General features: G+C 42.0%; 1 protein-coding gene across 1 annotated transcript in view; it reads left to right on the forward strand.

Moving 5' to 3' along the window:
- Positions 1 to 21,345, forward strand: part of wasf1 (WASP family member 1) — a 55,175-nt gene continuing 33,830 nt past the window's right edge. Inside the window, 1 exon segment of the mRNA XM_069158233.1 lies at positions 1 to 352. The gene's annotated coding sequence lies outside the window, so the exon portion shown is untranslated.

Below are 21,345 nucleotides of genomic sequence, written 5' to 3' on the forward strand. Positions count from 1 at the left end.
GGGGACGTTTCCTGGAGAATAAACGTCGTTTCACACCCGATACTTCGGAAAGAAAACGCATGTCGCATGCGGGGAAAAAATTCACGGAGGTTTTATGTTACGAAACGTGCTGTTAGCTCCACCGAACCGGGTTTAATGACAATTAAACAGCAGCATCCACCCGGAGAATCCCTTTGGAAAAAAAAGCGGCTGGATTCTTCCCCGCCGCCGCCTCTTTCAGCAGGAGTACATTTGATATCAGACAGTACGACCATGGATCCGACTTGGGCATTTAAATCCTCGGACACGGTGGCAAGCCCTGCTGCTCAGTAAGGATGGACAGAAAATAAGAGGAATTTCACAAACGTATCAGGTAAACACATTTTATTTATTTTTATTTTTTGGGGGTGGGTGGGGGACATTGTGTACTGAGGTAATATTTTAAAACTTAAAAATGTGACTTTATAGCAACGTTACGTTTTTCCATCTCACCACAACAGCGAGTTTGCAGCCTTAAAAACCGAGTCACCATGTTGTAACATTAAACCGGAGCTGCTCGACTAATAACGGTGCTGGTAATTCAACACTGCTTGGCCATCACTGACTCCCTCATTATGTACAGGTGACAAATGTGCCAATGTTTACAACGCTCAAGTGGTCAGAATCATTACAAAAAAAAATAATAATAAGAATTAAAAAAAAAGTGCCAATGGTGTTTGAATAAATAAATTTGTAACGGGATCGCTGGGTGATAAATTTCAGCCCCACATCTGCAGGAGCTCCCCGCTGCAGCGTCTTGACATATTCGGTCTGAAGAATATCATGCTGGTGAGAAAACCGGAGAGCAAATATTTGCGATGCCCCCACAATACTACCAGCAGAAAACGATCCGACAGAAAGCATGCAGCATATGTGATCTCTCGCGTGTTTTATTCTTCACCGAGTTGTGGTGGAGTTTCAGTTCGCTCCAGTATGATTAAAGCGAACCGCTGGCAATTAATTCCCCCCACTAACGACGCATTGACTTGCCTCTGCGAGGATCGAGGCTGGGGTCTACTCCAGCCAGCCAGGTCTGCAGTCATGGGGGATGGTAGCCTTCAGCCCAGTGCAAATCATGCTTTGTGAAATTTGAAACCTTCTTTGTACTACTTCAAGTGAAACAAGAAAAGTGGGCACGAGCAACAGTGTCGTTTTGGGACTGCTGTGCCGTGCAGCTTTTTTTTATTTTTTTAATATTTTTTTAATATATTTTTTATACATATAAAATATATATATACGTGTGTTGACAACTTGAAGATAATTATTTGCATTGCATGATTCCAGCTCATGTGGTCATGTGTGGTATTGGGCTTACACAGGTCATTTAAAGTGACCATATTTTCGGCAGTGTGCACATTTTAAAACCCAACTACAGAGCTGGATCTCGGGATGCTGCATGCACCTCTGGTCTTGTCTTTTAAATATAGTAGTGAAATAAAAAACATGAATGAATAACCTTTTGAAAACATCGCCTGCAGAGCTATTGATACAAGTCTGTGTAAGCTGCTTTTAGCGGTGGATTAGTGGGGCCCAGTTTGTGCCTCTGATGTATTCAAATTATATTTAAATGTAATGATATCACATGAGAGACACAAACCAGGGTGTTGATGCACTAGTGGCTGCATGAGATATATGTGAACACAAGGATTTGACTTCTAATGATGTTAAAGAATGACCTCCTTCACATCAGATCGGATCAGATCAGATCAGATCAGCTCTTTATTGTCTCACAGGTGGGAATTTGATAAGACTAGAAACCATGTTAATGTCAACAAACAGAGAGGGCTAGAACTCGGGTAAGCTCTTTACACCCGCCTTGTCTGCACCATGATACACTAAAGTAGATTCAATTCCTTGATTTAAACAGAAGTTACATTCAATTCTTAATTCAAATCAAGAAAATGTTGACGTGTACACTTTCTAGATAAGGTGAGATACAGCAATTATTTATGTCAAAAAAAATAGAGGGTACTGTACTGAAAACAACTCTGACTCCTTTGACAAAATAGTTTGAGGTCCCTTGCAGCTGTTGAATTTATCAGTCCACAACAGTGGCATCCAAACTATGACACGACTGAGTCGAAGCTATAGGCTGGCTTTCATAACCGCTCAGAGGGATGGGATATAGAACGTGTGAAATATTGGCTGGATTTAAAGTTGGCTTCAGGACATAATCCAGTGACTCTCCTAAAAATGACATTTACAGAACCGGTGATCAAATTCAGCCTCACTCAGCTCGGAGTGGATGTGTGCTGACGGATGTTTGCTGTGGTGCCCAATCGCTGCTGCTGTTCTGTTGGAGCTCTTTTTCAAGTGGCTTACCTCCTGGAGTCATATTAGTTGTATATATGTTTGTTTGTTTTGTTTTTTTTAAACTTGCACAAAAACATTAAACACGGGGGCAGTGTATAAGAAAAGCTGGAGGGTTCAACCACTTAACCCACCCCGTGATGCATGAGTCTATATAATAGCTGCTCAGTTGTGCCCAGTGAACGGCCTTACCTACAGGTGTATTCTCAGAATAGAACAGGACGTATTTATCTCGTGTTGTTTGTGAACTTTTTGCTGTGAGGGATGACATTCCTGCACAGTTTGCTCCTCTCGTGTTTTTCTGTGTGTTTCAGAGGCCCTTGTGATAGAACAGCTTTGGCATGCCTCCTGTGGAGGCTTTTGGACCTCTCTTATTTGTTGACATTGCTCTGATCCTCTGCCAGTCTCTGGCTTTCTCATGCTAGCAAGAAGAATGTCTCTCTTTCTTGCTTTTTGTCTTTCTCCTCAGAGGTGGAAAGGGGTGATAGGAGGACACAGAATAACACAGGGGCATAATGAAAGAGCATGGAGAGCGAGCGAGAGCGAGCGAGAGAGAGAGAGAGTAAAGTGAGTGATGGCTGCCTGGCATGAGGAGGAGGAGGAGGAGGAGGTGGGAGGAAGGTAGGCAAGGGACTCTTGGAAAGACAAAAAAATGAATGTGTGCGAGCAATGTGTAGAGCCCGTTTACGTGCTATTTAGTGGAGCCACAGACAGACCTATCTCCCAGCTGTTAGGATGCTCCAGAGGGTCCAGCACACAGGAGCTATTGTTCTTCCTCTTGGCCAAGCCGACAGCTCTATAATACTGCTTCTGTCCTGCAGTCTGAGCTGCTCTGACAGAGAGACAGCAGCGCACAGTTTAGCCTGTCTGACTGGTGCTCCTTGTGTCGTACTACTACTGCCTCCACCCACCTCCAAAGAGTTTACAGCTACTGCCTCATCCTATTTTTTTTTTCCCCTTTTTCTTTTTTAACTCACTTTTCTATTGTGGGATACTCTCCTCATTCTCTCTCTTTTTTTTTTTTTTTCCAGTATTCCTGTTTGCAGCTCCAGGTATAGGGTTTTCTGTAGTGGCCTGATCCCAACACTTTCTTACTCTGGAACAAGAGCAGGATATTATCTGAACACAGAAATGGGGTTAGGATGTGAAATTCAATACTTTTTTGACCATGTATTTATTTATTTTACTTTATTTGTTAATTATTTTATATTTTTTTGCATTTATTTGATAGTGATAGTAGCAGAAGACAGGAAATATAGGGCAATAGAGTGAGAGAAGGACATGCAGCAAATGGTCCGGCCAGGCTGGACTCCCTGCTCGGGTCTATTGGGTCGCCCATGAACCATATATTTTTGATCACAGAGAACCACAAGTTGATCTTTCACCTTGAAAACCAGTATTTACCACTTGGATAGCAGTATAGTATCACACAGAAAATAGTTTTACCTCTTCTCACTCTCCCTGTAGTGTCCCATCACCTTTTAATCCACCTAATCTTTTTTCCCCATCTCTTGTATAGTGGCCATTCAGGCTCTTCAGCCTGTTTCATTCTCTCACCCAGGGGAGGAGGGGGCGTTGACAGAGTGTTTCTGACAAAGACCTGTCTGATTGTCTCTCTGGCACTGTCAACACGGCAAAAAGACAGAGGTTTCCGACCGAGTGGTGTCCCTACTCAACTGGTTGTCATTTTCTTTTGGTCCTCTGTCATTTCTGTCCTCCCTCTCTCCGTCTCAATTGCTGAAAGTACTCCGAGCTGTGATTATAAGTCTCCTCCTCCTATTGTATCTCTTGTTTTGTATCTTTTCTGTCTGTTTTCTTTCATATACAGCATGTCTTGTACTCACTGTGATGCCCTGCTGCCAACTAGCTCAACTGCAGCTGCTGTGTTTAAACATATGAAAGAGTTCCACATCACTCAAGGCTCTGATGAGTTTTATAAAGGATTTGTCTTGCTTTTATACAGTTGTGCCTCGCTGTATTTCACATGTCAGTTGCAGCTGGGGAACAGAAAGGGTAGGCTCGTGCTCTCCTGCTTGAAAAATAATTGTATTTGTTTAAGCAAAGAACTTTAGTGTCTTAACAGTCTGTGGTACAGAGCTGATAACACATTGTCAAAACAAAAAAATAGAAAAAAAGGTTGCATACCTGCAATATTGCCTTTAAAATATTTTGTCAACCTCCTACTCTCCCCTCGTGGGCTCATGGCTGTATGCTGCAGAGTGAATACAGAATCCCCCTCCACTTGTCATTCAGTAATAGCCAGGTATCTGGTAAATGGAGCACCTCCAGTGTCCTGTGACTGACCTGGCTTATATGTCAGCTGAAAGCCAAAGTGAGCTCCACAATGGAGTAAACTACTAAGACGGTTGCGGCCACTCCCCTGGTGTCATGTGTACATTTGGATGGTAAACGTATTCTGATCCTTTTCTCAACACAACGTAGCCTCGATCTGCTCCAGGGGCGAATTGGACACGGTTTTCCCTGCTAGCTTTTAGCTGACAGTGGGCGTGCATGGCACTGTGTATTTCTATGTCTATGGTTCGGGTATTCTTTGTGTTTATACTGGCAAAGGGCTCCCACTGTATTGTGCTTGCCTTTTTTTTTTATTTTTTATTATCTCCTCTAAATGCTGCCTGACTTCAAAACGATCTCTGCAGCTGCACTCGGAGCACAAGTATATTTGAATAGATGTGAATATTTAAAGTTAAGCAAAATAGTGAACTCCACTATGATGGGAAGCACAAGGTAACACAAGATTCTCTTTCTCCTTTCGAATATCCGTGTGCTCTTTTCCTCTCTTGACTTCTGCCCTATCTCCACTCCCCTCATTGGTTCTTATTGAACTGAAGTGGCCGGTGCCCTGGTCATTGTGGTCATGTGTTGTGATTGATGGAGGCTGGAAAAATGGGGGGGCGAGGCACGTTTATCACATCTGCAGCTTGAATCCCTTTTGTCAGGGCTCAAGACGAGACATCTGTATTCAATTACACACACACACACACACACTGAATTTTCATCAGGATTTTCATAAGCACTCATTTTTCTTCTCTCTGCCTCTCCTCGTGCTGTCTAAGAAGAGTCCAAGGTATATAGCAAGGAAGAGGCAGAGAGGGAAACGTATTGACGGATAAGAGACCAGAATGAAGTGGAAAATATAAGATGCGATGGGATTTTGTTTCATGTACATTATTTACTGCTCAATTTTCTTTTGCTTTTGTCTCGCTGTCTCATATCTTCCTCGTTGTAATTGACGACTATGAAATGTCCCAAAAACTACAAATTCTACAAAAAAAAAAAAAAAAAAGGACAATAGCACTGCGACGGTTTATAAAAAGATGCTGAAGGCAACAGAGGAAAGTGGTGCGAAAGAGCAAGAGGGGAATTAGCCTCTTTGTGTCCCAGAGTGTTCGTCCACCGTTTCACAGCAGGGGTGCCTGCGCACACAGACAACTGCTGCCTTCAATTAGGAGCCAATATCTGGCTGTTCATTTACAGCTCACAGCAAGGATCCAGCTCGGGCTTTGGATTTGCATGAGGCCCGAGCACAAGGCTCGTCTGATTCATGCTGGATGGACGCCCGGCAGAGGCTGCGCGAGTCGAAGCTCACTCGTCACTCTCGGATGGTAAGATCGGAAGTGGAGGCAAGCTCTCCTTTTCTTTTTGTCTCTGATGGTTGGCAGGAAAGGCCATTTACACTCAAATCCTCAGCAAGAAAAAAAACCTACTCCAAACAGTCCTATTGAGCAACCGCTTTCTACGTGTTCTATCGGTGCCGACGGTGCAGCCAGCCCGTCACTTCTCCAGGACAAATTATTGCTCCAGAGCAAAGGTCAGATGCAGGTGAGGAATTTCTCCCTGGTGAAAGATGCATCTACTGATGATAGACTTATGATACGGCGCTGCATTTAATGCTGTGCCAGAGAATATGTAAAGCCATATAAGTGGTGGTTGTTTGTGCTCATCCACTGACAGCCAAGTCAAGCCAATGTCTCATGTAAGGCTGAGGGAAATAGACACAGCAGTCCCTTACATAACTGTCCTTCATTTATAGACACATGCCCACAGCTAAGAGTGTGTCTAGGCTACTGTTATGTAAGAGAGGGAAAACACTTTGTATTTTTGCACTCGTATACATAAGTGATGATAAAGATCTGTAGATGACAGTCAGTCATGTTTCTTGAAGCGGACAGCATCCATAGGCATTGCCTCTGTGTCCCGGATGTGGAGCGACGGTGCATCCGTGTGTGTTCGTGCTCATGTGTGAAGGCTCGTGTGTCATGCATGAGATCACGTGTTGTCGTTGTTGTTTTTTTGCGTTAGTGCCGTTGACTGGACCATAAGATGGCGGATGTGTGAATGTGATTCACTGCCTCAGAGGTCAGATTGTAGCCAGCTAGCCAGCCAGCGAGCTGGAACTGAGAACCGTCAACCTTTCGACTCAGCCACTCTAATGTTTTTATGAACCATGACACTTCTGGCTGTGGACCGGTCCAACATGGAATTAGCTGAAAACACTAAATGGGACTGTGGCAGAAAGCATGTGGTGCTGTCAGGGACTTGTAGCGTAAATCTCGTAACGTTTTTGTGTGATGGATTGTAATAGAATACAAAAAAAATGAACCATGGTTGGAGATGCTATCTTTTTTCTGCCACAGAGAAATGTTAATTGTGTATTTCTGGTTACACTTGGCTGCCTTACAGTTCCACTGCTGTCTAACTTGATCACTTCAGTACTTCATGCTTCTGTGCTCACATTTACACAATCATTGCCTGCCAGCATTCAAATATCTTTAAGGCTGAATCCTGACTGTAGGTGCTGTCATTCCTACATACCTACACCAGAATATCACTGTCGCTGACAGACACTTCCTCAGAAATAGGACCATACAACTTATCTACCATTGCCCTGCAGAACAGCACAATTTGCTGTTGGTTTGTGTCTTTCTTTTTTCCTATTGTCTTCCATCAGTGCATAAGGAGAGAGGTTCACCTCACTGACTACACTCACTGTACACCCCGGATGACAGGTGTTTAGGCGGGCGCACCAGTTTGATAAATAACACGGACATCTCTAGAGGCAGAATCTGAAATAGAATCTGAAACAAATGGAAAGCGACCCACTATGTGCTCCAGATGTGCTTCGTCAACCTTGAAACGCACTTTATGATATTGTTTTCACTGCAGGTGGACTTTACACCCCGACATTTGAAAGGTTTTCCCGATTTCTTGGGGAACTTTTAATGAGGTACACATTTAAATTCAATAGTGGAGTGATTGGTTATTTATAAGCAAACTTCCACACACACAGCATGGTGAGCTGTGAAAGTAGTGTGACATAAATCCTGCAAACGGCAGCATGTTGTTTGGCAGGTAAGGTTATTTTGAGCTTGTTTAGGTCCTACAGCGAACCGGGATGGTAACAGGGAAAGTGTAGGGATGGTGGATGATGACATGGGGGGGTCGCTCTGATCTTTAAATTAGGTGGACAGTTTCAATCAATCCCTGCACTACGTTTGTGAGCTGCAGACTATGTATTAGGATATGTAAAGCAAAATGTCTTAAAGGGTAGGCCCCTAAGTACTCCATCTTGTAAATGTGTATGTTGGCTTAATCAGTCCTATAGCTTGTTGAATGCCAGAAGAGTGTTTGGAGTTAAACAAGCTTGGCGTGAGCTGCCCGACGGAAAACCGTTCTCCTCCAGCTAAACAGTGAAGCGGCAGCCCACATGGGTTCATCCCAAAGTGTAGGATAAGGTCAAAGAGTCATTTCACTATTGTGCGTGGTTATATAAATGTTAGTTTCAACTCGAGGCAAGAGCCTGGTTTGCATGGCTGAGCCTCAGGAGGACAGATAGGTGTTGACAGACAGGCTTGGCCTCACCACTGGGACTGCTGCAGAGCTCTATTCTCTCTTTCCCCCTCCACCCTCCACCCCACACACACATCTGCCTCGTTCTCCATTATTATATACAAGCTTCCTGTATGTTTGTTCTTTCTGTCTCTTTTTTTCTCGCTCCCATTCACTGCGCTCCCCCACTCTATGCATCTCCCATAACCATATACTATATTCCTCTCCTTCATGTGTCCTACTTTACATAAACCGGAGCTGCTGCACGTTCAGCGCTGATTGCTTCCAGTGAGGCTAATGATGACTGCCAGTTCTGAGGTCAACATTATGTCTTAGTTGGACATTCGCCATGTGTAAAAAAATTGAGAAAATTTGTTTTATGCAGATCTACAGTGAGTTCAAGGAAAGGTAACATCTCATTACAGGGGAAGAGGAGAAGCGGAGGTACTGGGGCAGATGTTGCCTAGAGCTTAAAATTAAATTTTTCAAATGCATCACGTATAAAGCAGAGGAATAGGGGAAAACTTGGTAGGCTCATTTCACCAAAATTGTGCCTCTTTAATTTCATCTAAGGTATCTAATGTAAACGATTTGTTGACATGCTGCCACTGAATTACCATCAGTGTTGTTATTTTAGAAGAATAACTGGCCTCACTGCTTTCATTAACATTAAAACATTCTTTCTGGAATTTTGTTTTTGCAAACCTCCCGCCTTTTAGGTTCATCATGATGCTGACAGCTGAGTGATTTTTAGCTGCAACGTCCGGGTTAATGTTCAGCTGGTAACATGAATTGTATGTCAGCCTCCCTTCTTTCATGTTGCATTACGTACTGAAGAGTTGAAGAAAACTGTAGAGCAGATGGTTTTCTGGGCCTTGCTTCGGGTCAACAATTTGTCAAAGGTTTTCTGGAGTTTGTAGATCTTTGTGTGACGATTGAGCCTAAATGGTTACAGATTCAAGTTGTAAATACTGTATAGTGTCAAAGCTCAGCCTGTAGTATCTGTAGCTGAAGCAGGAGCTACATCAGTAGCTGTGAGGCAATGAGCCGTATGAGGAAATGGAAGGGTAGACTATGAGCAAGCTCGGTATGTAATTGAGTTGAGTTTACCTAATTGCAACGGGGCTGAGAGAGCTCCTGGTTGTAGAACGATGCAATGGTGAGTGTGATTGACAAGAGGCCATGATGACTCGGATATCCTCACACGCATGATATATACAGGCAGTCTCAGAGGTGAAGCGATGAGGGGGGGGGGGGCACACAAGCCAAAGTCTGACTGACTATGATAGATAACAAAGAATCGTGTGGGAGCCCAGATTACAGCTGCTATGAATCCTGTCTCTCTCTTATGTTGTTACTTGTGCATTTGTACACACACACACACACACACACACACACACACACACACACACACACACACACACACACACACACCAGCCTGCGCTTGAAATGTGCCCACTGATAACAGGAAAAAAAAAAACAGAGGGGAGAGAATAGGCGAGTGAGAGGCTTTCTACCTGCAGGAGCAATCGGATTTTGCTTCCCTTTCAAGATTGGAGTCGATTGGAGACAAGCAGAGAGCTTCACAATGCCTGGTGACAGCCCACAGCAAGAGGCAGAAAAAGGACCATCGGGTGCTTTGTCTCCATCCTCTCTGCCCCATTGACACTGCATTGGGTTTGATCTAATGATCAAATCTATTTGGGCGAGTGTAATGTGTCAGCTTTGTGGATGGAAGATTGTACCGTGCCTCTTGTCTCGATTGTGATCCTGTGGAATCACCGACACTTCACTCAGTCGCCATCTAAATATAGTGAACTGAGTCACGCAGACACCTTGAGTAACGGTCTGCCACTATGTAAAAGTCTCTTCTCACTGTTTGGAAAAACTGCCTGGAAGGCAAATCAGTATCTCCATCATTATTCCATATAATGGCAAAGTAAGTGAATGGCAGAAGCCTTAATTGAGTCAATCTTCTATAATGCTGTTAATACAAGCCACATTTAGGCTTCTTTAGTCCCCGTTTCCCTGTAGCCATTCATTCTTCCCTCCCATCCCAGCTTTCTGTCCATTTGCATGCAGAGAACATTCACCCACCATTTTGCCTTGCAGGGTTTTTTTTTAAGCATCGCTTTCAGGACTATGTGTGGGTGCACGAGGTGGAAGCTGGTGTGGGTGTGATAATATGTCATGAGACACGGGTCACATAATGCCTGCAGCTGACCTCTTGACCTCTAATGAGGAAGCGTTTCTATAGATGGAAAAAGACCCAGAGGACAGTGACCGGCCTCTGACTGCTTGACTCCCACTGTGGCGCGACCTATTGCTTTCCACTAAATTGGTGTGTGTGTGTGTGTGTGTGTGTGTCTGTGTGTTTGTGTCTCTGTGTCTGTGTGTGTGTGTGTGTGTGTGTGTCTCTGTGTCTGTGTGTGTGCGTGTGTGTGCATGTGCGTGTGTGCGCCCTTGTGGTTGAGAAAACTTGGTTCCAAAATTGGATATCCAGTATTGGCAGTAATGCAAGTTTTACTTAAACTATAAAAGGTGGTGCCTCAAAGTGTTTTCGATGTACTTTTGACACAGTCAGTGCACTTTTAATCTTCTCTAGACCTGTCTAATGAATAACTAATACCCCTTTCAGACAGCAGGTGTGAGACAGTCGGACCAATCCATTAGACAGTTGTCAGCCTGCTGCTCACTTTTAGTAGAAACTCTCATCTGCTCTTTAATTCCAGATTCTTCTCTGATAAACTTGAGAAATAAACTGAATAACAGCCATTATTTATCAGATAAAATGTTTAGTGTCACCTCTCTGTCTGCTTGATCTTAATAACCCACGTCTCCTTTTCTGTATCGCTCCCCGTTTCTCTCTTTCTCTTTCTCCTGCTTACTTTTTGCATCCAGTGGGTTAAATGATATTGAAACCTTTATATCATTTGATTTTACACCTTGTCGCCGAAACAACTCATCAAATCAGACCCGAGTGTAGGGTGTTACAGGGTGCTGTATGTTAGAATACAGCTCGGGACGTACTTCCTTAGAAAAAGGTTTTGGGTAGCTGAATGATTGGAGATGTGATCAAAGAGGCACTTGGTGTCATCCCAGTGGTCAGGCCCGCTGCTCGGTACCAACTGGCACCGCCTCAGGCCTCCTCGCAGCAAGGGCACCTTTACTAACCGTCATTGTGCTGTTCTGCAGGGCATTTATTCCCATAATCATCTCTCATGCACAGATACAGTCTGTGACATTGCACACAAACTCAAGAGACAGTCTATGAGAGGTTTGCACAGCTGCCCCGGGCATCGTCTGATCGGTGCAATTTATCCCACAAATCCTCCCTGCTTCTCCCTCCTGTCTCTCTTCCTCACATATCCGCCCCTCAGTTGCTGCCAAGCCCTACTGAGTTCACTCTTAGGCTGTGAATGGGCTGCTCAATCTGTTTTTGGGGGTGTAATTGACCCACCTCTTTTGTTGGTGTTTTTCAGGAACATGGGGCCTCTCGTGGTAAGATGCCAAGATTTTGGCTTGATACTTTTAGCATTTTTAAAAGGGCAAACAAAGTGAAACTAGTTTCTTCAATAAAAAAAAAGAAAAAGGATGTTCTAATGTATGCAGTTTAAAATGAATTATACATGATGGAAAGGGAAAAAAGTGAATTGTTAGCTGTCAGTTACTATTGAAAGACACAAGGATATGGTGGCCATCGCTTTAAAGTGAAAGACCCAGCGGGTTTTCTTCACCTGTATTTATTTACACAGTTCCCTCTGTGCAAGAGGCAGTGGTGCAAAACAGACTGAAATACACTTTGCCTCCAAGCTATATCGCCAGACTTTAAAACCACTCTTCTTTTCATTCGCTTTCTTTGACGTATTTTTAGATGTAGATCAAGGGGCGTTGACAGAGGAACAGTTCCTCCACAGTGTGCTGAATTTGCGCCTTTTCACCGGGTGGATAGATGGATATATAGATGGCTGACGTAGTGATCAGCATGAAAAGGTGAGTGCTTACAAGGCAGATGTAGAAAAGCAGGGTGACATATCTTGTGATTCATGTCACTTTACGCTCAGAGAATAACTCCTTTTGACATGTTGTCCTCAGGGAAAGTTACTGCAGTCAGATGAATGTGAAAAGTACATCACACTACAGTGTACAGCATTGGATCCCAATACCTGCTGTACTGCAATATTTTGAAAAAAAATTGCAGTATCAATGAAATATCTGCTCCTGCTCCCCAGAAAGTCTTTCTTATTTGCTCTCTGCCCTGAAACACAGAGCTCCTGGTGTGGACTCTGGCATTGATCTCAATGAGAGAAGATGATATCTCTCTCTCTCTCTCTCTCTCTCTCTCTCTCTCTCTCTCCCCTGATGCCACCCACGCTGGGGTTTTTTTGGTGGTTTTTTTCTGTGCCCCAAGCTTTCTTTTTCTTTCCCATCCCACATCATATTTATCTTCGCCCCTCTCTCTTTACGGTCTCTCGGTTGCTCTGTTCATCCCCCATCTCTGCATAGGGGCTTGGAAACTTTTTTTTTAACACGCAACAGAAGCTGAGGGTTTTCTTGAGAGTTGGACCTCTGTCTCCTTTTCATGCAAAAATAAATGGAGACTGGATCCATCTTCTTAGAGAAAGCACAGTTGTGTATTCTTCAGGGAAAACAGCCTGACCATTTTTATTGACTTACCAAATGTGGGGATCGGATGAATGGAATGATTTAAACATTCAATTGGCATGCACGTCCACTGTATCCAAATTGAAACTGTACAGTATAACTTTTAATGTACAAACAATATTATTACTGTTATGCAATATTATTCTAATAATATTTATACAAAAATCATAAAAAAACACAACTTAAATTTCAAAGCAATAAAAAAAAAAAAAAAAAAAAAAAAAAAACGTACCAAACCCACAACAGGGTTCAACGTATCATTATTCCCCACTTGCCCGATTGGCCAGTAGGTCAGACTTTGTCGTCCCCACTTGTATTTCACAAATCACAATGTATTTTATGTATTTTACATCTTAAATGTGCGGACGCCGTAGACCCTGATAGGCCGCTACTGGCTCGAATGGGTCAGTGACTGGCCAACAAACTTGCCATGCGTAAACTTTTACTTGCCCAAGGGCAGTGGATCATTGGTCATGTTGAATCTTGCACAAGCAACTGCTACATTTTTTTTAATTTTATTTTTTCAAATGTACCAACTGAGAGACACCAAACTTTGTTTCCCAAGAAAAAAGGATTGGAAAAAGGTCCCAATGCAAAAGCAAAGACACAAGATCTTAAGGAGTGATTACAGTCACATAATAAAAAGAGAAGAGTGAGTTTACAGGCCAAAAAAGCACTTGACAAACAATGGAGAAGACCAGAATAAACATTCCAACAATGATACAATGGAAGAAGTTGGGTTTGTGAGCCAGACACAGCATCTGCTTTACTCAACCAGTAATGAAACGTCTGACAGCGGTTTCTACACTGCATTGGTTGCTGTGTTGAAGTGCCGGTGTTGCATGGTAATTGTATTTGTCTGTCATTGCTCCCCGTGGTTGCAATTTTAATAAGCTAATGTGTTTGTGAACACTAACAAAGTGAAGGAACTTTATTATTTGGAAGCTACAAAGGTTACAGTCTTAAAAAAGTCCTGTTACTTTTCAGAATGAAACATTCAAAGCACATCAAAACTACATAATGTACTGTTACTACTTACCAGACATGGTGTTGTGTTCTTGGCCCGCAGACATGACCTTGACCACTGGAACTTTGTGGAGTCTCTCCAAGTGATGAAGGTGGCTTGATCCAGTTTTACCAAGTAGCTGGTCAACTGTAAAGTAAAAAAAACAAAAAACAGAGTTTTCATTTGTATGAATTCCTTCAATTGTTCTCATGTCTAAAACTTTGAAGAAGTTACATAGCGTTGCTTTGCTTTATTTCTTTTGCCCTCCTGTCTGGCTTGTTGGCCAGATCGAATGTCTCTCCTGTGTCTTTGGGTTGTAAGTATGCATGTGCGCTTTTTTTTTCATGATTGTGTGTCGTATCGTTGGAGCCGACGGGTTGTTGCAGTGGGAGGTTTGTGTGCATGTCCTTCACGTCTGTATGAACAGCGAGGGAGTTGGTATAATGTGATTTCTCTCACAGGCCAAACAAGGCACAGCTGCACAGTGCAACCACGCAGACATTTATTATTGAGCAGCACACTTTCATTATTCATACCACTGGGTTTCTGTGCACTCAGCAGATAAACTTCTTTGACTCTGTTTGTTCATCAGACACGATACTCATTGATGTTGACACACAGATGCACATGAATATTAATTTTGTGCGCGTCTACAGTGGGATGAAGCATGTTTGCTAAATGAACGTCGAAAGTGATCTGATCTCTTTGTAACAAAATACAATGCGGCCTGTGTCTGGCCAACTCACTCGGGGTAAGGTTCACCATTGATCATGCTCTGAATGTAAAGAAAGCAGACAGACAGACACTGTTGAGTCACAGTGACTTCTCTTCATACTCTCAGACACAGAAAATATTTGACCAATGGAAAGTTTTTAGGTTCTTTGCTGTATTCTCCAAAGACGTAAGAAAAAAAAAAAGGCATTAAGGGTTTGTTGTACTGCTTCACAAACCGTTTTATAGTAGTTTAATATCAAGCATGAATATTGCTACTTGTTATGGCAATATCTATAGTATATTTATGTGCACAGGTTTTGCTATGTTGGAAATTTGAATAAAATAAAGAAAATGTCAGACTGATAACTGCCAGGAATTGTGATTTTTTTTTTAAATCTGTAGTCAGTGTTGCAGTTGGCGTTTGTTGTTTTCGTTGCCTGAAGCAACTCGTGAAATTTGTTTACAGCTGACCGGCAACATTATAGCGACCCAGAAAGCCACCCAGCCAGCCAGCCAGCCTGTGGATCCTTGCCATCTGAGCACCGGTGTAGCATCTGAGTGCCAACGATCCAGGATGCTCACTTTGATTAAAAGGAAATGCAGGGCATAATCCTAAATGACCGTCTTGCCGAACATCCCTGCCTGATTGTCCGCCGAACTACAGACACCAAGTGAGGGAAAACGCACAAAAACAGAACGTCTCCAGCTTGAAAAAAATTGTTTGCAACGCTACACAGAACAGCCTTTGTTTAAGTCATAGACAGCATGTCAAAAAGGATATCACGAGAAATAGTGAAGAGAAAAATTCAGACTTGTGGAGGCAAGAAAATAAGCTTATTGTGTATCCATATCCCTCGTCACAAGCGCTCTCTAAAGTTTTCCTCTACCAGCAAACCTAGTTAGCATAGCTGTCTGAGACCAACCTGTCAGCATTTGTGCTGCAGGTGTATTTTTAGCCCAACAACAAGAGGTGTGCGATATAGCACCACGCTGGTGAGGGCCTGCAAGGTGTCATCTCACCCCTTCAGGGGTGTCTGCTGGTATAGAATTTTAATTGCCGGGAAGACACACGGGCACATGCCGTGCGTGATATGTTCTGCCAACGTGATCAGCTGTGATAATGGGTTCAGAAATGGTGTGTGTGTGTGTATTAACTAATTCGAATGAGTAGGTCTGAAGGCCCAAAGTGTGTCTAGTTCCTCTGACTAGTCCCTGAAGATTGCAACCCGGTTTTGCAGAAAACTATGAAATATACGCACCCGTCCACTCGACGAAAGCGTATCACTGTCAAGTGGAAAAAAACAACAACACTTTGTCACCTCCCGGACTCGAATCCTCTCCTCCGGAGTAAAAGTCCGTAACTTAGGCTTTCGACACGCAGCACAACGAAACTCCTACCTCCTTACAACAACTTCTGCTGCCTCTAAACACCTCAGTCAAGTGACCTTCCTCTGTCTACGTACATAATCAAAGGTAGATAACGACGATGACATAACGGAACTACACGTTTGGACAATCTTTCCCAGTTTAAAAAAAAAACAAAAAAACAGTAGCAGAAGCCGAGGGAGAGCTTCCTATTATGATGCTTGATTTTGAACATCTTGAAGTGATGTTGGTTGGGTTGCCACCTTAACTCAGACATCAGGAGTTTTAGAGGCTGTTCAACGATATGAAAAACCCTTTGTTGGAACCATACTGAACCCTCTATACTCTGCACAGCCTGTGTGGTGGAGGGGCAGCGCCTGAGTGAGGTCGGCTATATCTCGTGAAGCCTTGATGGTCTTGATCTACGTTTTAGTATTTTATCAATGGTTCTAAAATTTGTAATCTTCCCAGACATCGCAGTGACCGCTGATTCCGTTTTGGCCGCAGGAAGTCAGCAAATTCAGGTTTATAATATATTTAGACACTCAAAGGTATCCGTCCATTTGAGCTGATGGAATAAATAAACATGCAATAAACATAGAACTTAAGTCTTGTGTGTTAGTTATAAAGAAGGGAAAGAACAAACAGCATTATATAAAAACTATATAGCTGCCTCATTACAATAACACAAAAGATGTGCCAGACTCGCAGTAGTATTTTCCCTGTTGAACCTCTGCAGTTGCAAAGAACGAGTCTTAACCAGCTCGAGGAAACGGCAGCCCCCTTGATAGATTTTGAGTTTGACAATGTTCATTTTTTTTTCTCTCTCTCTTTCTTTTGTTTCTTTTGGAAAACGAGCTGTGTTCGCTGTCCTGCACTGCAAATCTGCATCACTGATTTAAACCAGCTGCTTGTAAGCTTTGCCAGTTTGATCTCCTCTCCCTCTGCCATTGGCTGCTGCAACTCTGCCAGCTTCCCTGATTAGATGTCTGTGTTTTTATGTTTGCAGCTGTTCATAGTTCAGAAAGAAGTCCACAGTTGTAGTGGAAGTCTCTGGACGGAGGACAAAATGTTCAGGCTAATTTGACAGCATGAATGCAACCAACTTTTAAGCTGTGAGTTGAGGGTGGCTTTTAGGATCAGAAGAAATTATTGTGAATTTAGCTGCAAGGTTTTATTTTAAATCCTAGAATAACTTGTGCGGATTGACTGTTGCTTAATAATTCACGGCGCTGTGAAGCAGCTTGATGTGCTTGATGCACATGTGGGCCTTTTGCAGGGGTTGAATTGTTGCCGATTAAAGGTTACAGGATGTCAATAACTAAAAGACAAAATTCTATTTCTGCAGTTGCATTTATGGATGCTGTATTCATGACAACACTCCTGAAAGGCCTTGAAAAGTAAAAAAAAATAAGCTTCGAATTCAATTTCTCCTAAAATACCTTAGAAAGCATTCAAAAATGTTACATATAGCTTAATATTGAAGTATTAGATAACAGACTGTCAGGACATGTACAAGTTGGATCGTTGTGATGGTAGATTGTGCATGTACAAGTTTGTTCAATCCTTTTTTTGTGGGTTTTATTCAGCAAAAAGCAAAAGGAAGGGAAGCTCATCATCTCATAGTGGGCAAGTGTCGACTTCAGGAAGGCTGAAAGGAACACATGATAAAATCATTTTAGTTTAGTGAACATATCCACCATTTTCTGTCTCTTATTGTTACTTATTTATTGCTAGGAAACACTGAAAAACAAAATTATATCATAATGTAATGTAACATCAGTCCCTGTTTTATATTAGATATTCATAATTTGCGTGGTTTGATTGTAGAACAAGTATTAAAACCAAATGCTGTGTAGAATTTAAAAAAAAAAGTTAAATTTACTTTGGTGAACCAGACGGAAACCCTGCAGCTGCTGTGTAGAATGAAACGGACACTGGACCTTGTGTTGGATTCTCTTTCATGGTGAGAAAATCAGTGTTCAGGCCATGAATTTTACATCACTTAATGATGACATATCTCTTATTTCAGAAGAAGGAGATTCCGTTTGATTTCAACTAGCTTCCTCGCTGGTTTGGTGTTGCTTCCTTTATTTCACATTATTTATATAATCCTCTCGTCTCTGATTTCACAGATTCACAGGCTGACTGATGCCAAACTGGGGTTAAACTAATTTTATCACCGGCGGATATTTGTTGTGTTTTTTGGACACGCACTTACAATTAATTTCTTATCCGAGCCGTCTGTTTGCTTTTTTTTTCCTTTTTGTTCCTGTGGATTTAATCCCTTATATTCCAAAGCAAACAAAACAAAATCTACAGGAAATTCCAGTTGCTTTTTGTGTGTCTCCAATCTTAGCTGATGGTGTATCAAGAGTCTAGTGTCTCGTCCGAGCCCTCCAAGTAAAAGGCCTCGACCTGCTCCGTATTGAAGGGTCTGCAGATATATTGTGTGGCAGCACGAGTGAATAAATACCCCATTAGAATTCATTAGAGACTCTAGTTGGACGTATTGTCCCGGGTGCAATGAGCCGCACCAGTGGAGAGCAGGGGGCCTCCGCTGGCACGTGCCTCCGTCCGCCTGCTTTGTGCTTGTACACAATGGATGAGCAATCCCTGATCTTTTCTTATTCTTTGTCTCATATTGGGTTCATTCATCAAGTGCTATCGCCGTTTTGATGCCTCACTGTGATCGTGGCCTATTTATTCGTCCCTTCAGCTGTTCCTTTTTTTTTTTTTTCACCTTTTCCTCATAACCACCCATCTCTTTTCAGATATTATAAAATGACCAATGACACCCCACTGCAACCGTTGCCATGGTGATAGGTGACAGCAGGAAGATGAATGGACATAAAAGTAGTGGTAGGGGTGTGCAGATGGGAGAGAGGCTGGGTAGACCGTAGACTGGATGAAAAATTAAAGACATAGAAGGAAGGGAAATCAGATATGTTAACTATTGACTAAAACTGAAACTTTCTCAGTGTTAGTTCTGTCATTTTTGTCATTCACATCTAATTATTATTATTATTATTATTTATTTTTTTTTTAAATCGATCAAAGAGTAAGAGATTCCTTTTGTGAAAGTTATTTAAATATATTTGCCAATTTCCTACAAAAACGAAACAAACAAATCGAAGATATCAGCTGCATACGTTACGATTTTTCAAGGCGTCACTGCAAAAACTTCACTTCACGAGATTTAAATATTTCTATTGGGGGAAATAATGGTGAAAGTTCAGACACATCAGGAACATAATGTCTTTTGTTATTGACTGCCTCATTACAGTACACCTGCCCATTATAAATCACCTACGCTGCTAGATTAATTTTTACAATTCTTTTCTTTGTCTGTCAAGTTGAATATTTCATTGGACCTTTTGCTTGAATGAAAGTTGAATCTATCCACTTCTGTTAATATTCTTTTTCCTAATATAGCCAGGCAACCATTGTGGGAGCAGTTGAATGGGCTGAATTTATTCATCTTTTCATGATAAAGCCTTGACATTAACGGCGTACGATGACAATCCTCTAACTATCTCGAGGTGGAACTCTTTGTGAAGCAAATCTCCTGTTTTGTGACTTCTCATTGAGCTCTTTGGGTTCTTGAGAAAGAGTGAAACTAACCACTTAATTGGTTAGTTCTGTGAAATTTAAACGAGTTTCATGTTCTCCAGTTTGTCTTTTTCTATGTCTTAAATTTTCTTTTTCTCTCAGAACCAAGATGATGTGCAAGTGATTTCTCATGGGATCTCGTGAGAAATGATAACACTATTCTCATGGGAATAACACTGTCGTATGTCACAGTAGGATATGAAAATACTGTACAAGCACAGCATGTGTGTGTGCATACTGTGCTATATAAGTGCAATATTGTCCTCTCATCATGGGCAGCAGTCTTGAGTTATTTCATGTCCAAACAGTGAGGTGGTAAATGTATGTACGCTGCAGTCATTTATCACACACACCAAATACGTGCACTGTGGCAAGGCAAGAAACGGTTAAGAGTTTACTCATGAATGTGCCAACACGCATCAAGAAAATTGAACAACCTTCTTGAGTCTACTTACCAAACTACTGTTATGTGTGTTAATTAAAAAAAAAAACAAGAATTAGGCTAGATAACGGAAAGGAATTTCACAAGTGACTTTGTAATTTTGTGGATGACTTTGAAACACAGAACTTCGGGACTGCAAATGTTTGATTGTAACCTCCTGAGCAGGGCATTTTTAAATCATTCATAAATCTACTTGAGACCAAGGAAAACTGTCAGCATCCGCTATTTGTCCACACTGTATCATCACTAACACCGATTTCGATGTGCTTTTATGTTGTGGTGCTAGAACTGAGCGATGACTCTTTCATCTACTGCTCTGTTTTTTGCACCATCATCAAGTCTGGGTTTCTCTGCCATTCATTCAAAACTAAAGTCAGATAAAAATAAAGGTATTAATCTTGCAAATGTGTAGGCTGTTTGCCTCCCACCTCTGCCTAAAATGGCTTTCTCCCTCTGTTTCATCTTTATTTCACTGCTATCTGGAAGCTGAATTTTCCATCATTTGTGTTTTTTTTTAGTTTTTTTTTTTTATCTCCCCCTTTACACAAACCTATTCACTGTCATCCTCGGAAATAACTCTCATGACCCACTAGGTAGGAGGAAGGTTGTTAAGAGGACAACGCATTCCTTTATGGTGAGAAGAGGGAGGAGAGAAGCCTTGAAGATGGAGAGATGAGCGCAAGGGGGAGGGGGATGAAAACAGTGTGAGCTTGTGTGGATGTACTAAATCAGCTATGTACATGGCAGTGAAGTAAAGCCTGTCTATCTGCCTCTGTTTATTACTCTACACCCCCGTATGTCAAGTAGAAAATACCAAAACACTTACTGTTCTCATAAAGTAAACATTGAAGTAAAAAAAAAAAAACGTCTTATTGATTTCTGATATGTCAATATTACAACAGTAGCAAAGAGTCGGATGGTTTAAAGAGGAGCGAAATGTTGATGCTTTGAGAGTGTTGTGATGAGGAGATGCACTCCAAGAAAACTAGATTAATATTAAAATGGCTAATATTATTATTGTTGATGCTTTACACATTATGAAAAAGTTTGACATTTTGGAAAACGTGCTCATTCACCTTCTCGCAAGTCTAGTAACGGCTGGCTAGCTTAGCATAGCACATAGAACAGAAACGGCAGGAAACGATCAACCCAAAGGTAATAATTCCACTCGCGGGGATCTGAATCGATCTGATTTCGCCAGTCTGAAACATGCCAGTTCACACCGAAGCAACCAGACAAGATGTGTAACGTCTCCATTGCAACAACCTTCTCTACTTTCTCTGCAATTCTCAACAAAAAAGAGAATACGTGTAATTCTCAAAATATCCAGCTTTCCCTTTCAGTGCCAACAATTGTTAATATGACT

This window comes from Embiotoca jacksoni, unplaced genomic scaffold (genome assembly GCF_022577435.1).
Source record: "Embiotoca jacksoni isolate LCO1_2020_lvr unplaced genomic scaffold, fEmbJac1.0.p SCAF_23, whole genome shotgun sequence".
NCBI lineage: Eukaryota > Metazoa > Chordata > Actinopteri > Embiotocidae > Embiotoca > Embiotoca jacksoni.